Below are 15,899 nucleotides of genomic sequence, written 5' to 3'. Positions count from 1 at the left end.
GGCTAAGTTGATATTCTGACACCAAGACGAAATTTCTTAAATATTCTTAAAAGATAAGTAAAGCTTTCTGTTTTGACTTATGACTAAATATTCCTAAAAGGCTAGTATATGTATTTCAAATGCTTAAGTTCAGTAAGAAAAATACATTCAGGTTGCCTTTAAACATATTTAAGAAGAATTATTGAATTCTTTGGTCCAATTTTTCAGGTACAAGTTTGAATGGCTATTTGAATGTCACTTCTTGTGCTAGATACAGAATCAACTAATTTTTGTTGAGCACCTTTTTGATTTCTCACAACCACACTGTGAGATCAATACTGTAAACTCTACTTAGCAGATGAAAGAACCAAGGCCAGAGTTCCAATGGCAAAAAGAGCTAGTAAGTAGCAGAGCTGTATCCAAAGTCAGTTCCTTTGACTCCCAAGTCCAGCCCTCATCCTCTCCAAAACTGTAACCGCTTCTCAAAGTATAGTAATCCACCCCCTCTGCAAATAAAATAATATGTTGTTTATTTATAATGAGAAGTATTTGAGCTAATATTGAATTAGGGTGAAGTCCCTGTAGGGGCCGATCAAGAATGGTTCTAAAAAAGTAAATATCAGGTGAAATGGACTTCAAGAAAACTTGCATTTCTGAATGCAAATGTGGGATAAGAAAGTTCCAAGTCCCTTTTCTCATCTTTGAAACTTTTCCTAAAACATGGACAAAAATAGAATTATAGTTATTGACTGGTGTAAGACCTCCTTGAATTCACTTTCTTATGTTCTGTCTCATTCTAAAACTGTGATAGGTGGATATCAGGTAAGAAATAAGTGAAGTATGGGTAAAGAAAGAAAGGGAAAAAATAATATTAAGTGGAGACCAGAGGTAAATTAATACATGCAAATGCATGCCACACTGAGAATGAAGATAAAACACAAAACCAAAACCAAAAAAGAACAGTTGGAAGATAATAATAATAACAACAACAAAGCTGGCTAATACGTAGTGAGTACTTTTATGATTTGCCAGACACAGTGTTAAACACTTTTACATTGACTGTTTCACTTAATTCTCACTGCAGCCTTATGAAGTAGGTATGAATATTTCGTTATTTTACAGACGAGGAAATTGAGGCACAGAGAAGTTAAAAGGCTCAAGGTCAACCAGCTAATAGATGATGGATTCTAGATGTGAACCCAAGCATTCTGATGTCAAGACCAGGCTCTTGACCATTCCTAGCTTTATACCAAGTGAACACACTGTTGTTACTCGTGAAAACCCAATTGCTCCTGGCATCTGGGTTTAGAGGAAATGACTCTTTGTGCCCTCCTGAGTGGAACATGAATGGGTTTGAGACTGCTCTTTCTCAACATCCCCTGTGGTGCTAACAACGCAGGTAGGCCTATGGCTGTTTGTCATTGAGTCCCTCCCAGGAAGCTGAGGCCTGAAGTCAAAATGCAATTCAGTAAAAGCAAATAAGAGGGGCCAGAGCAATACAGTTCAACTATTTAATTTGGATGGTTTACCTTTATCTTGAGGTATAATTCCAAACCACCTGGAGAGATGGATGGACTTCATGTCCTTCAGGCAAACCCCTCGGAGCCTCCTCAGCTGTAAACATTTCTTGAGCACTGCTCTGCTGGAGGAAGAAGAAAAATCACAACCATATAGAACGGAGGCCATAAATCTGGAGTAAAACTAATCTCAGTTGTTCCCGCAATGTTCGTCAGCAGTCCTATTACATGTGCTTCTCCCGTTTCCCTGGGCTGCGATTCCAAACCTTCACCACTCTTCAAAGCTTTCAATCTTCTCTCTTTGGGATGACCTTGTTTCTAAGCTAGGGACTAGCACCTACCAAGAGTGGCTTTTTTTCATTTTTCCACCCATTTTCCCATAAGCCAACCTGCATCTGCATCCATCCCCTCCTTGTCCTCATCTCTAGCAAAAAACAGTTTTCTTATCAAAGGCAACTCCATCCACTGGTGCAGTGGATATTATTCCACCCTGCCTTCCTAGGAAATTTGCTTTATCGATAATGTCTTTTTCTTACCTTCAATGCTCTATTGGTTGTTCCCTTAAGCATAAAAATACAGTCATCCCTCTCATTTAGAAAACAAACAAATTTAAAAAAAACCCATTTAATGGCCATTTTTTAAAGCATCCTCATGCTTCTCTCTTTGATGGCTATTCTTTTACGAAGTGCAACCTAGATTTTTTTTCTCTGAATTCACAGCACTCTGTATCTTTGGTCCACTCTAACCTGGCTCTCCCCCATAACCCTGCGCTGAGACTGTCCTGTGCACTTACTCGCCCAATGGAATAAGCATGGTTACTTCTCATCTTACATGGCTTGTCCTGCTGACTATTCTCATGTTCTTGGAAGTTCTGGCTTTGCCTCCCATGACATTTCTCTCTCTCTCTCTCTCTTTCTCCTCGTTTACCTCTGCACTGTTGGCTCCTTTTTTTGGGTGCCTTGATTGGTTTCTACTTCTCCACCCCTTCTTAAAAATAAGTATTTTCTTTTCTCACTTTAGTCATTTTTGGGGGGATCTTGTCCCTACCACTGTTGATTCTGAGCCCTAGTCCCATGTCTCCAAACTGTTTTCAAAATCATTCCACCTGGACATTCCACAGGCACTGCAAACTCAGTACGTCCAGAACTGAACATGCTTCTCTCTGCTTTCATGCTCATCCCCAGTCACTCCACAAAACCTGTGCTCTGCCCTATATGTTGTATATTAATGAATTATAGACCCTTTCTCCAGTTTCCCAAGCCAATAGTCTGGAAGCCTTTGACTTCTTTCTCACATTCCAAACAATGTATTTTATTTATTCTTCTCTTTGCATATCCCTCATCTCTAATGGGACCACCAGTCTATTTGAGTAGGTCCATCAACTCCCTTAACCACTGCAATACAACTCTTGACATTTGCTCAGTTTCCAGAAATTCCCATTTCCAATCCTCCTTCTGTAGTAGCCCCAGAGTTCAAATACAAAAATTTGATTATGTTACTCCCTTGCTTACAATTGATCATCGCTCTCTCATGACTCACAACACACGCTTTAAAATCGTCTGTCTACCTGGAAAATACCTATTCATGTTTCTTCTTCCTCTGGGAGGTTTTCCAGGACAGATTTAAATGCATTATCTTAATCTGCCATTCAACTTTGTGGATCACCCAGTTTAGCAAATCTCATTGTATTTGCTTGTTTGCAAGTCTGATTCTTCATTTGTTTAAATGCCTTGAGAGCAGGACCTTGCTTTCTCAACTTTGTATGCATAGCATGTAGTATACTAGTAGGCACTCAATAAACATTTAGTGAATGAAGGAAATGTATGTATTTTTGAAAGGTATATCATTCAAAGAGCGGGAAAAAATTTGCCTACGGAATCTCAAAGCATGCCCTGCCAAAATTAAAATTAGGAATACTCACTTGGTTGCACATACAACTTGAGACAGACTGGAATGTATTCTGACCACAATTTATGCTATAATAAGAATGTGTTTGCCAAACACTACTAGAACATGTATACATTTTTCAGAACTCTAGATCATGGTTGTGAATATCCTTGACCAGGAGGGTCTAACTACTTCAATGAATTAGCTGAAGTAGGTGTTGGGAAAGGGATTGGATGAGGTCTGTGCATACGCTCTGCTGAGACACTCTCCTTCAAGAAGATGGGTTTCAATGGATACAACCTAAATGTCCATGGACAGAGGAATGGATAAAGAAGATGTGGTACATATATACAATGGAATACTACTCAGCCATAAAAAAAGAACAAAATAATGCCATTTGCAGCAACATGGATACAACTAGAGATTATCATACTAAGTGAAGTCAGTCAGAAAGAGAAAGACAAATACCATATGATATCACTTATATGTGGAATCTAAAATATGGCACAAATGAACCTATCTACAAAACAGAAACAGACTCACAGACATAGAGATCAGACTTGTGGTTGCCAAGGGGGAGGGGGGGAGGGAGAGGGATGGACTGGGAATTTGGGGTTGGTAGATGCAAACTATTACATTTAGAATGAATAAACAACAGGTCCTACTGTATAGCACAGGGAACTATATCTAATCTCTGGGGATAAACCGTAATGGAAAAGAATATTTAAAAGAGAATGTCTATATGTATAAAACTGAGTCACTTTGCTGTACAACAGAGATTGGCATAACACTGTAAATCAACTATACCTCAATAAAAAAAAAAAAAGAAGAAGAAGATAGGTTTCAGTATTTCTGATAATAGACCCCTCAGCTCTCATGTACTCTTCAGACACTCATCTGAGATTCATCATATGACAAGGCCAAGGATACATGGGCCCCTTTAAACTATTACAGTCTTCTCCCCCTGCCCTCAGCGTATATGAACAAGGAATATTTTGTGGAGTATTGTTTTTCAAGGTGATTTGTCACACTTCTTCTATGAACTTTCTTTTTCATTTCTCTCACCCCAATAAGAGACCAATAGTCAGTCACTTCCATATAATAATTGTCTCTTCTTCTCATGGGGAATATATATACAGAAAATATTATATATTGAGCAATCAAAAATTGTTAAGATTTTGTTATATTTATTTGTTTTCTTTTTTAGATTACACATATAAGTGAAAACAAACAGTATTTGTCTTTCTCTGTATGGCTTATTTCACTAAGAATAAGTGAAATAAGCATAAGCATAGCCTCCAGGTCCATCCATGTTGTTGCAATTGGCAAATTTTATTCTTTTTTTTCGCTGACTGAGTAATGTTCCATTGCATATATTTACCATGTCTTCTTTATCCATTCATCTGTTAATGGACAGTCAGGTTGCTTCCATACCCTGACTGTAACAAAACGGAAACAGACTCATGGCTACAGAGAGCCAACGAGTAACCAGTAGGGAGAGGGGTGAGGGGAAGGACAAGATAGCGGTGGGGGATTAAAAGGTACAGACTACTAGGTATAAAATAAATAAGATGCAAGGATGTAATGTACAGCACAGGGAATATAGCCAATATTTTATAATAACCTTAAATGGAGTATAATCTATAAAAATATCAAATCATCATGTTGTATACCTGAAACTAACATAACATTGTAAGTCAACTATACTTAAACAAGCAAACAAACAAACTGTGGTTTTGAACCCGCACACTGAATGCAGACGTCTGGGCACTGACACCCATTTACAAACTGGGAAACCGGAGGCCAATCTCCTCCCTGTCTCTCATCCTTTGTATCCTATTTGACTCTGAGGTTTCTATTCCAGGAGAAAAGAACCTCTGACCTAATCTGGCTATGCAGGGTCTTTTAGCCTAATCCCATGGAAACACAGCTCTCACATAGTTTGTCACTTCAGTCAATATACAATTAACACACTATTAGAGGATTATTGGCTGATCTCTTCATCTTTGCCACATTCTTTTAAATTGATTTAATGGTGGATTAAGCTAGGCCTAGAGCATGATTTATTTATTTGACCTTTGTTCTGGCCTACATTAAAATTTATATTTTCATGGCCAGCCTGTATTTTAATCATTAAACTAATTTCCTCTCTTTTTAACCCTTGAAAGAAAATACAATTATTCATTTTGAATCAAAAGAGAATCATAAAAAAAAGAGAGAGAGAGAGAGAGAGTCATGGGATAAAAGGATGTAAGCAGCAGGAAAAGAGGAAAGAAAGCAGATTGTCAATGGCTCTAAGTGAGACTTGCGCATTATGGCAACTAGTGCTCATGCGTTGAGACTAAAATTTCTTTTTTTAAGTTTTATAAAGATGCTCACCTTTCTGGCTAATTAGTGCTATGAAGAATCAGTACTACAACTGGCAAGACCAAATAAGGTATGCCTTTTTACCTGCTTTACAAGGTTGTTGTAAAAATTAAATGTGGTAACATATATGAAAGCAATTTGCCAATTATAAAGTTCTCCATGAACATGTAGCATTACCTGAGCAGCCATTTCTTAGGGACCATCAATCTTTGGGTCACTAATTTCCATTGTGGCTACATGGGCTTTCAGCCAATGACTTTCGGGGAGCACTGGCCTTGATGGCACGGCAGAGTTTGCTCCCCTAAGAATACCAAATATACCACCTGCAGAGTATTTTATTTGCTTTAAAGGCCAAGGATCTTTTTCTTATTTAAAAAAATGCAAAAGACGTTCTGTTTTTGAAACAATAAGTGGCACTGACATCTCTCAAGATTGAAAGCTCTATTGTCTCATTTTAAGCACCCCCTTATTATTAGGAAAGGATGTTGTTGGCAAGAATGAATAATTAGGTAACTCTTTGTGGGCACATTTTATTCAGGTCCCAAGGGGAACGTGCAATTGTAACATCTCCTTGGATTATTTCACAAACATATGGCAAATGCAGCACCTGAGCCAGATGTACGAGCATATTATACTAGGTCTGTTTTAACTTAAAACTGTGAAATACATCAGATGGTGAAGTTATTTTGGTCATGAACATCCATCATGGAAATAGTATAGAGGCATCTTTTTTTTATTGTCCATTTTACTTGGACTGGAAATAATCAAGAACAAAATAGCTTGGAAATCATCTCCTGCAGTGGAAGATTCCAGGTAAAGTTCAAGACCTAATGAAGTATATGGTCTGGATTTAAATGGGTCTCAGACATCTCCATATAGTTTAGTAATGCCTATTACAAATAGTCACTGCTGGCCGATCTGGAATCTCAACTCAACAATGATTTTCAATTCTCTTTTTCTCATCTTGTGTTTTCACTCCTCTGGAGATGCATATGGGAAGATTAATATGGAATTTTTAAAAATAACGAGAATACATTCTCTACCGATTCAGTAGGGAGTTTTTGTGTTTTTCTTTTAGCCTATTTTATTATAACAACACTGGTTGTTTATTTTACTAAAGAGTCATCATCTGGTATTGGCTTCTTGGAATCATAGTTATCTAAGCAGAAATGCCCATCCCATTTGCTGGTGGGAACACCATATTTCAGAATGAATAATTTTTAATCTGAGTTACTTATGTTTCAGAATTAAAAGATATAGATGCCATTGGACTCCCAATGTACAGTGTTTGCTTGGTCTGATGGGAAAATAAAGACTATATAGGCGTGGGCAACTATATTTTCCCTTCAGTACATACATGCAAATTCCATTAACATTAATGAGGGCTCTGCATGTGTACTGAAGAGGATGTGAACCAAGTCACAATGGAATCTATTACTTTGTTTTTTTTTTTTAAGACTTGCATCATATTCCTGAGCTTTTCCTGAGAAAGAGAAATACACAGTGCTGAGACAATGTAAACAGTATGGTGACAGTGGCACCAGGGAAAAAGTACTTACTTTTTATAGCCAGTACGGAATAGAGCAGAGATTCTGAGGTTGAATTACCACAGCTGGCAAATGTTGAAGCTGACAATAGAGGTCCACAGAGTCTTGGATATTCTGCCTTTGTGTTGCATCAAAATAAGGAAACAAAATATTTATGAACTTAATTCTGCCTCTCAATTCTTTCCCCCTTTGAAATGGCAATTCTCTGCGTGATAATATGTAGAGAGATGCAGTTCAGATGTGTTCCTAGCCAATGTGATGTTCCATAAATGTGGTGCACCTGTGTTTTCTTGGTCACCCTGCTGCCACTGGGGTACCTTAAAGCATTCTCTCTCAAATAAGTAAGAGGTGGGGGGTGGAAGTGTGGGGAGAGGGGTTATGGTCTCCCCTCTCCTCTTTTTTTCTAATTTCTTCTCATTTCGAAAGCCTTGGAACATATGTTTAATTTCAGGTTAAGATGTCAGGTTTATCCCAGTCCAGAGATGTTGACAAATCCCCATACGGGCCTGCGGTGGCTCTGTATGCCCTCATATTCTACCTATCTCACAGGGATGCAGCTATATTTATAATACACACTTCTAATATTGCAGAACTGCTAGGGTCAAGGCATTCTAAGCCTCACGTATCAGCCAAACAACCCCACAAAACTGAGCTTCACGCAGAGGCCCCCTTCGTAAAGTTGCTAACCCAACATCCTCTCTCCAGGACCAAGAGGGACACTAGTGTATGAATGACCCTCCGCCTAGCAAGCCCAACACTCTGATTAGTCTGAGAAATGGACTTTTAGTGCTGGGAGAAACCACAACAAGCAAAACAAGATGACTGGCCATGAAGACAGACAACCAACCAGAAATACCGATTCTGTGCCCTTACCTTCCTTTCCCCCCTGAAGATTTAGACTTGTGACAGTAAAAGCAATAATGTTCTGACCTTAAAGGGCTGAGGTTGTGTTGCCACGGGCTGTTGAAAGAATCATTCCTCAGCAGCAGCAGGACCACTGGCCCCAGCGGCAGCCGCAGTGGCGGCAACCAGAAAAACTGGAGTTCAGTCATACTGGCATCGGATTCTGGAAAGGGGAGGGCAGGGGAGGAGGGAGTCTATTGGCCTAAAAAGCTGAAACATCTGCTGGAGTTATTAACAGCTTTTTGGCTGAGTTCAGCAGCAGGGCACCTTGTGGTTGATAGATTCTTCTCTCAGCAATTCAAAACAATGCAGTTAAAGCAAATTTCTCATTTTCAGAGCGCAGCTTAATGAGGCATACAGTATTTTAAAAATAGTCACACTTAAAATGGTCAGTAGTGGTGACTGCAATCAGTGGTTACCATCGGTCCTCCGTGGCATTGTTAACTTTGCCAGGGTGATGGCATAACACGGATTTTTCCAAAGACCATGTAGCTCATGGTTAACTCACTTTGGAGGAATTTACATTATTTATGAAGTTTATGCAGATTATCCTACAGTGTAAACATTGGCAAACTGGATCAAAATCACTTAGAGGGCTTGTGGCTCTCCCTTCCCAAAAGTGTGCATTAAACCTTTTTAGGCTCAGAAGTCCAATTCCAGGAAAGGTTCTGAGGGGCCAGACTTTGAAGCTGAAGTAAAACTGAAGATGTGGAAACAGCTTGGGCTGGAAGAGCCCTGGGTTGGAAGGCAGGGGCCGAGGGTTCTAGCCCTAGTCCTTGTTCTAAGTGGCCGTGTGAGTCATTGGGGGTCATTTCATCTTTCTGCCCCCATTTCTTCCTGAACAAAATGATGGAGTCTATTAAGCCTATTTGTATGTCTCCAAATGTTTCCATCCAGTTCTGCCATCCCGGGAACGGTGGCATTCAAATCCCATTTGAAAGTGTTCCTCTTATGAAATTCCTGAATTGTGACGAAGTTGAGACTGTTTGCCAATGCCTTTTTGCATTAGCACATGACACTCTGTGCAGTATTTGGGTGAGGGCATCAGACAAACAAACTGTAACATTAAATAGCTCTGTCAGTCACTTCAAGTGAATGCACCATACGTTGTAACAGATGCGGGCAAAGTACAACCAGGCCCAGCTGGATTTCCTAGCCTGTTAGCTTATCTGGCCAGATGACAGTGTCCAGCCCAAGAAAGGGTCACGCACAACTTTGGGTCCCACTCACCCAGCCTGCTAACTTTGGCAGAAGGAAGGGGGCGATGAGGGAGAGACAAGGCTGACCACGGGTGGGCCAACATCTGTGATGATGCTGAAGTCTGCCCTAGCCCTCTTTCATCATTTGCCCCTGTGCCCAGCACAGGATAGGAGAGAGGCCAAGTCACTGTTTCCTTCAGCTTACTGATGATCTGACCCTTCATTGCAGAGGGGAGTGAAGAAAGGACTGCACCCGCCCCACCCCCACCCCCTTCCTGCATTCTGATCCAGGAATCTCTAGGGACAGAGACAGTATTTTTATCCATTCAAGAATTATCCTGGTTGGTTCTAAGATACATATATACCCTGACAGGCAAGGGTCTCATGAATGTACGGGTGCTTCTAGCCACTGTAACCAGCTTCTGTCATTGAGGCTGAGGGCACATGGTCCAACTCTAATAGGTTTGTCTGGTCCACAACCTCAGGTTTCATCCAAGCCTCCTGAGAGCATGGTCCAAGTAAAGTGAGTGAAAACAAACAGAAGCCTTTCCACACTGCCCAGCAGGGTTCACACGGCGAGGTCCTTGGTTCCTGACTAAACTTAAAGGAAAACCTTCCCAGTGTCCAGGGCCCTGTGTCCTGCAGATGAAGGAGAAGAGTACCCTCAAATTCTCTGCTGCAGAACCCACTTGGGCAGTACCAGCCTTGACTTTTAGGTGGAACAGTGTACCTATAAAAGGAAACCTCATACCTCTGCAGAGAGAAAGGATAGCTGGGAGATGTTTCTGATGGCAACTTGGGGCCTTTGTTGCCATTGAAAACCCAGCTGATGTCATGCCTCATTCCCGGGAGGACCAGCCGACGTGCTTTTCTGAGGCTGGCTGTTACCGGAGGAGGCTTGCCCATTGATAACCAACAGCACCTAGAACCTTGTGTGGCCAGCTCCAAGCACCTTGCTGAGAGCCTCTGTTTTGGGGGATAGCAATCCCAGGTCAGACCCCTAGACTCTCACAGGGGCATCTTACGTGCCCCGTGGCTCTGTGGCACAGGTGCCCCGCAGTGTTCCTGTGTCACATGGACCCTGTCACCTTGTGCAATACTAAGGGGGCTGCCTGTGGGTCTGATGCAGGGGATGCTGGCCCAGGCAGTTCTGTGTGAGCAGAGCATATGTCCCCCAAGCTCCTGTGTGAAGCTTGGAGAGTTCATACCTGAACTCTTCTATCGAGAGACAGATGAGATGGGGAAGGAAGATCCAGCCGCTGCTGAAAAGACAGTGACCAAGGTTTCGGGGTAAATGGGATGCCCAGCTCCTGAATCCAGTGCTAGTGAACTTGGGGGTTACAGACTCTCTGAAGGCCCACACATCCCATGCGGCTTGTTCAGTAGTTCCCTACTGAAGCCTGGGGACTTGGGTTGGGACAGGAGACTGTCTGCAGCTCCCACCCAACGGGCTGTCAAATGGTTTCCCACAGCTACAGGGTGGCCTTACGCTGGCCTTCCACAGACTCTTAAAGAGAACAATGAAATAAGGTTGATGGGAAATAAATATCAATGGATTACTCCCCTCCCACACATACCAACAGATCTATGCAAAGGCAAGTGTAGACATGCCCTCATATCTCGTATCACCTAGAGCATGGTTGTTGATTGGCTGGAAAATATGTGTGTGTGTGAGTTTTAAGCACAGTATCACCTGTCATGTCAGGGCATGCGTAAGACCCAATAGCAAATATTTTTTGTATTGCTGAATAAAAAGTGGTAGTATCCTACTTGAACCCTGCCATACTTGACAACTGTCATATTAAAACAATTCTAATTCAGACTCAAAGGGCATGTGTATTGTTTAGTAAAATTAAGAAATAGAAATTAGGAAATCCATGGGCTGTCTTTATTTTGGCCTCTAAGCTAATAGTTAATTTTGAGTAAGTTGCACAACCTGTACATAATAATTTGCCTTTTCCCAAAATAAAGTCAGACTAAGTATTGTTATCACTTATTGGTAAAATATAAGGCATCATACTTTTACAGAATGACTGTGGAAATTTAGGGGTTTAATAATAATTGAATTACAACCTAATATCTTACAATTGGTAGAATTGTTCTTCTATAATCTGAAATAAATCTTGTAATGATTTGTTACTTAAATGAAGGGTGTTTCTTTTAGTGGTGCGACACAGATGAAAGAGAAAGGAGATAATGCAATCTCAGTATTCCACAGCAAAGCAACTATATCCTCATAGCATCCAAAGGACAATAGGGGTCATCAGGTCTAATCTCAGTGTTAAGTGAAGAGAGAGGCTTAGAGAGGTTGAGCACTTGTCCATGGCTACACAGGGAAGTTTCTTTACAGCATACTCCATTTCTCAGTATAGCTGTAATGACAAAACCAAGCTCCCTTACAAGATACATTATCAAAGATAGAGTAAGTAATCTAAGATAGGACTCTAATCACATTCTCTTTCTCTTTCACATATTCCCAATACCTTTCTTTTACAGAAGAGTATCTACTCTATGGTCCAAAAGGAGTGAAAAATTTTGCTCCTAAAATCCTCCAGTGGAAAGTCTGTATTGATATCTAAGACTGACCTTTATCAATTCACCAGTGAATAAATAAGTATTTTGATTTACTGAAATACATAAGAATATAAGTTAGCACCAACTGTGAGGAAGGGATTCTGGGGAAGAGATACCAATATTGTTGAGTACTCTTTATGTTCCAGACACCTTGCTATGAGGATTCTAAAGTATTTGATTTATTTTAATATCTTCACCCTGTAAAGTAGGTACTCTTACAGATAAAGACACTGGGGCCCAGAGAGGGGAAGAACATTCCCTAATGTTACATACGTGGTAAAGGCAGGCTTTAATTTCAGGCTACCCTAACTTGACCTCTTTATTTACCCATATGTGCAACATATATGCAGACAGATATACGTTCAAAGGAACACACACAGTAAGGGATGGGCATTACAGATAATACCCATCATGACACTTCAGAGGAGAGATCATTGATACCTCCCAGAATGAATCAATGATGAATCCCATCAATTAGAGTGGTCAGGAAACAGGCTACACTGAGAGTGGGATGAAATATGTCTTGAGGAATGGGCAGGTTTTGATAGGTAGATATGATAGGGAAAGACATTTTATTTTGGGAAAATAGACCCCAGCAGGGGATGCATAGTAAAGAGGCATGAGTAGATCATCTTGGCTAAAAAGGAAGGTTCCTTTTGGGAAGTCATGAAACAAGATCAGAAGAAGCTTGGGTTTGGACTCTTAAAAAATTCAATGCCAGGGTAAAGGGTTTGCATTTAATACTTTTGGTAAGGGTAGACTGAAAAAAAAAAAAAAGTTACTTGAAGATAGATTAGAGAACCAGAGGAAGGAGACAAGGAGAGTTTTTCGGATTTCACTATGATCGTCCAGGCGGTGGTAATGCTGATGGTAGTGATATAATGAAAATAGACGAAAAGGAACTTACAAGATAAAGTAAGCACTGTTCCAAGGAGATGTGGTGACATTGTAAATCATTTCAGATATTATTCCAGGTGGAAGGACCTGGAATAATAAAGGTTGTCCAATTTGTTTTGCTTAGATTCACTTGTTGACTGCTCAGTTGTCAAACGCTTGCTGTACACTTGCTTCTGTTCTGTTCTCTGGAGATATAACAAGTGAACCAGATAGCTATACACTGTGCTGCTAGGGGACTTACCTTCTAGTGGATGATCCGGGGGCTGTGGCTTAGGTTGATAGGAGTCAGAGGCGGGGGGAACCTCACGAGGGAGAATAGGTTTTGTTAAGAAGATAATTAGTTGGAGGTGAGATTAAGGTAGCCCAGGTTAAAATGTAGATGAGGCAGGTGATAATAAAGAAATATCTTAGTAGGGAGATCAGAGTTAGAAAGAGAAATGAGAAAGCCCTATAGGAGAAGTAATCAGGTATCAAATCATTTCCAAATTATGAACTGCTCTTCACAATGACCATATACATGCCCTCTGAGTCTGCTGTTATCATTAGTTTTATCCCATTTTCTGAACCCACATTTCTTTCGTGTGCTTTTTGGTGTCACTAAATTTTTGCCTATCAAGGAAATTTAAGATTTGAATAATTCTATTCGTTTGTAGCACAGGAAGATATCCAACTATGTTTGACTGCTTTAGGAGAGTTATGAAATACTTTTATTCCATGAAATTCTTTAGGGCAGTGATTCTCAAAATTTAATGTGCACATAAATGACCTTTGGATCATGTTAAAATGCAGCTTCAGATTCTGTATATCTGGGATGGGGCCTGCAGTTCTGCAGTTCTAAATTCCTAGGTGCGGCTGCTACTGGTGGTGCTCAGATCTAACCTTGAAGGCCTGGCATCATTGTTTTATTAAATCTCACATTGCCCTCTGCCATTGATGATATTGAAGACTACAGTTTGCATCTTGTAGGTATAAACATATTAGGACAAAGATGATAAAAACATAGGAACTTAAACTTTGTGGGAGAAAAGGCATGTACAAATTTTGCTATATAGCCAAGAATAAGAGATCAATGACCAAAAAGAAGGGCAGACATGTTATAGGAAGTGACTTCCAAATTGGGTGGTCCAAGAAAGTTTCACAGAAGAGAATGCTTTTGAGCAGTTCAGGATTATGGAGGAATAGAAGGAGAGGAAAAAAATAATCAGAGTTAGAAGATAACATCAGTGCCATATTATTTTGATTATTATAGATTTGTAACACATTTCGATACCTTAATGCAAAGCCACCCCTCATTATTCTGATCTCTCAAAATATTTTGTTTGTTGTTTTGTTTTGATTTTATGTGAGCCTTAGATGGTCATTAAGTTTCAAGAAAAAATGTATTGAGAACGATCGAATTTCATTAAGTTTAAGGATTATTTGAGGAGGTATTGCCATTTCTCTAATGTTAAGTCTTTCTGTTGTTACGTTTCTCCATTTATTATAGTCATTATGCTCTTCAGTAGAAGTTTACAGTTTTCTGGAAATAGTTTCTTTTTTGAGCAGATTTTTTCTTAGCTATTATATGTATTTTTTGCTTACTGTTATTAATGATTTGGAGACTCTTACTTTTGCATGCCTAATATTACCTTTGCTTTTGGGAAAAATACCCTCTAGTTAGGAACTATCTTTTCTTCAACTTGTATCTCCAAGCATTATAACTACTACAGTTTATTTCCCTATTACAGGGAATCAGTGATTTCTGATACATAGGAAAAACTCCTGGAGTTTGTATACTTAACATGTACATTTATTTCATATATAATAAGCTTACTAAGCTTTATTACTTTCAAAAGATTCTTTTTGAGTTTTTCACATAAATAATGACATCTTAAGATTGCCATAATAAATTTCTCATTCATACTTCATTTATTTCTCTTACCTAACTGCATTGGCTAGAACTACATATAATGCTTAATCAAAATATTAATGTGAATACATTTGTCTTCTGTTTTGTTTTGTCTTCTGTGGTTTTATATCTAGATCAATGTTAATAAGTCATTATTTTATCTTCTCTATCAAGTTAGTTTGATATTTGTGTTCAATTTTGATTAAAAAAACAATAATTCTGGATCACAATTGGTCCTTGATGACTCAACTTTTTGAGTCCTGAGTTCTAGTTTCACTTCTTCTCTTGAATTTTTCAGGACGAACATATGGGTGGCATTTTAATTTTAGCCCTCAGATTTCCGAGATTTTTATACACACATTAAAAAATGTGTTAAGGTATAAAATTATTGGGTCACAACTTTTTCTTATAAAAAATCTTTAAATAGTTGCTCCACTGATGCTGCCCTTTACAGCAGTATGAGGTTGGGATGAGTTTGTTTTTTTGTAGAATAATGATTTTCCCCCTACCTGAATGGCAGAGAGATTTAGTGCAATCTCTCTCTGGTCTCAAATCAAAAGATGTCCAGAAAAGGACACATTAGCTAAGCTGCAGTTAGGTCCTCGGGCCTGGGCACTTCCATGGAACTTGGTGTGATGATACATTGCATTATCCAGGTAGCTCCTGCTTTCCCCAAGCATGCTTGGGTGTTGGTATGTTTATAGAAACAGATAGGGACCTAAAAGTCTGCCTGGTGGTGGGTAAGATAAAGGGAAGAGGCACAATCTGAGCTATACCTTGAGATATGATAAGTTTGCCAGGCCAAGGAATGGTAGATGGAAACAATTCACTCAAAGAAACAGCATGAGTGCATAGCACAGAGATGGAAAAGCAGGCCGTTTCACATAAATAATCCAGAGGGTACATGGAGGGAATAGCTGGAGCTGAGGCTGGCAAGTAGGATGGGCCAGTTGCAGCAATACCTTAAGAAAAATGGGTGTTATTCTGACGAAACCAAACCAAATGAGGAATCATTCAAACTGAAAAAGTATCATCAGACCTGTGCTTCAGATTTATTACACTGGTGGTCCACACAGAATTTGAGGGCAGGCCATTTGGAAGCCTAGATGAGAAATGAAGATCTGGAGTTGGGCAATGGAAA

At 39.7% G+C, this 15,899-nt stretch overlaps 1 long non-coding RNA gene across 4 annotated transcripts in view; it reads right to left on the bottom strand.

Moving 5' to 3' along the window:
- Positions 1–1,546: 1,546 nt before the first annotated feature.
- The window catches only part of LOC133098417 (uncharacterized), a 374,765-nt gene continuing 360,412 nt past the window's right edge, over positions 1,547–15,899 (bottom strand). For 3 of the 4 annotated variants that reach the window (XR_009702139.1, XR_009702138.1, XR_009702137.1), the window contains one exon: positions 1,547–1,621. This is a non-coding gene — a long non-coding RNA (uncharacterized LOC133098417). The remainder of the gene's footprint in view (positions 1,622–15,899) is intronic. The other variant, XR_009702140.1, reaches the window with a different exon arrangement.

Source organism: Eubalaena glacialis, chromosome 9 (genome assembly GCF_028564815.1).
Source record: "Eubalaena glacialis isolate mEubGla1 chromosome 9, mEubGla1.1.hap2.+ XY, whole genome shotgun sequence".
Taxonomy (NCBI): domain Eukaryota; kingdom Metazoa; phylum Chordata; class Mammalia; order Artiodactyla; family Balaenidae; genus Eubalaena; species Eubalaena glacialis.
Note: the sequence above shows the minus strand (reverse complement) of the source record. Positions and strands in the feature narration are given on the sequence as shown.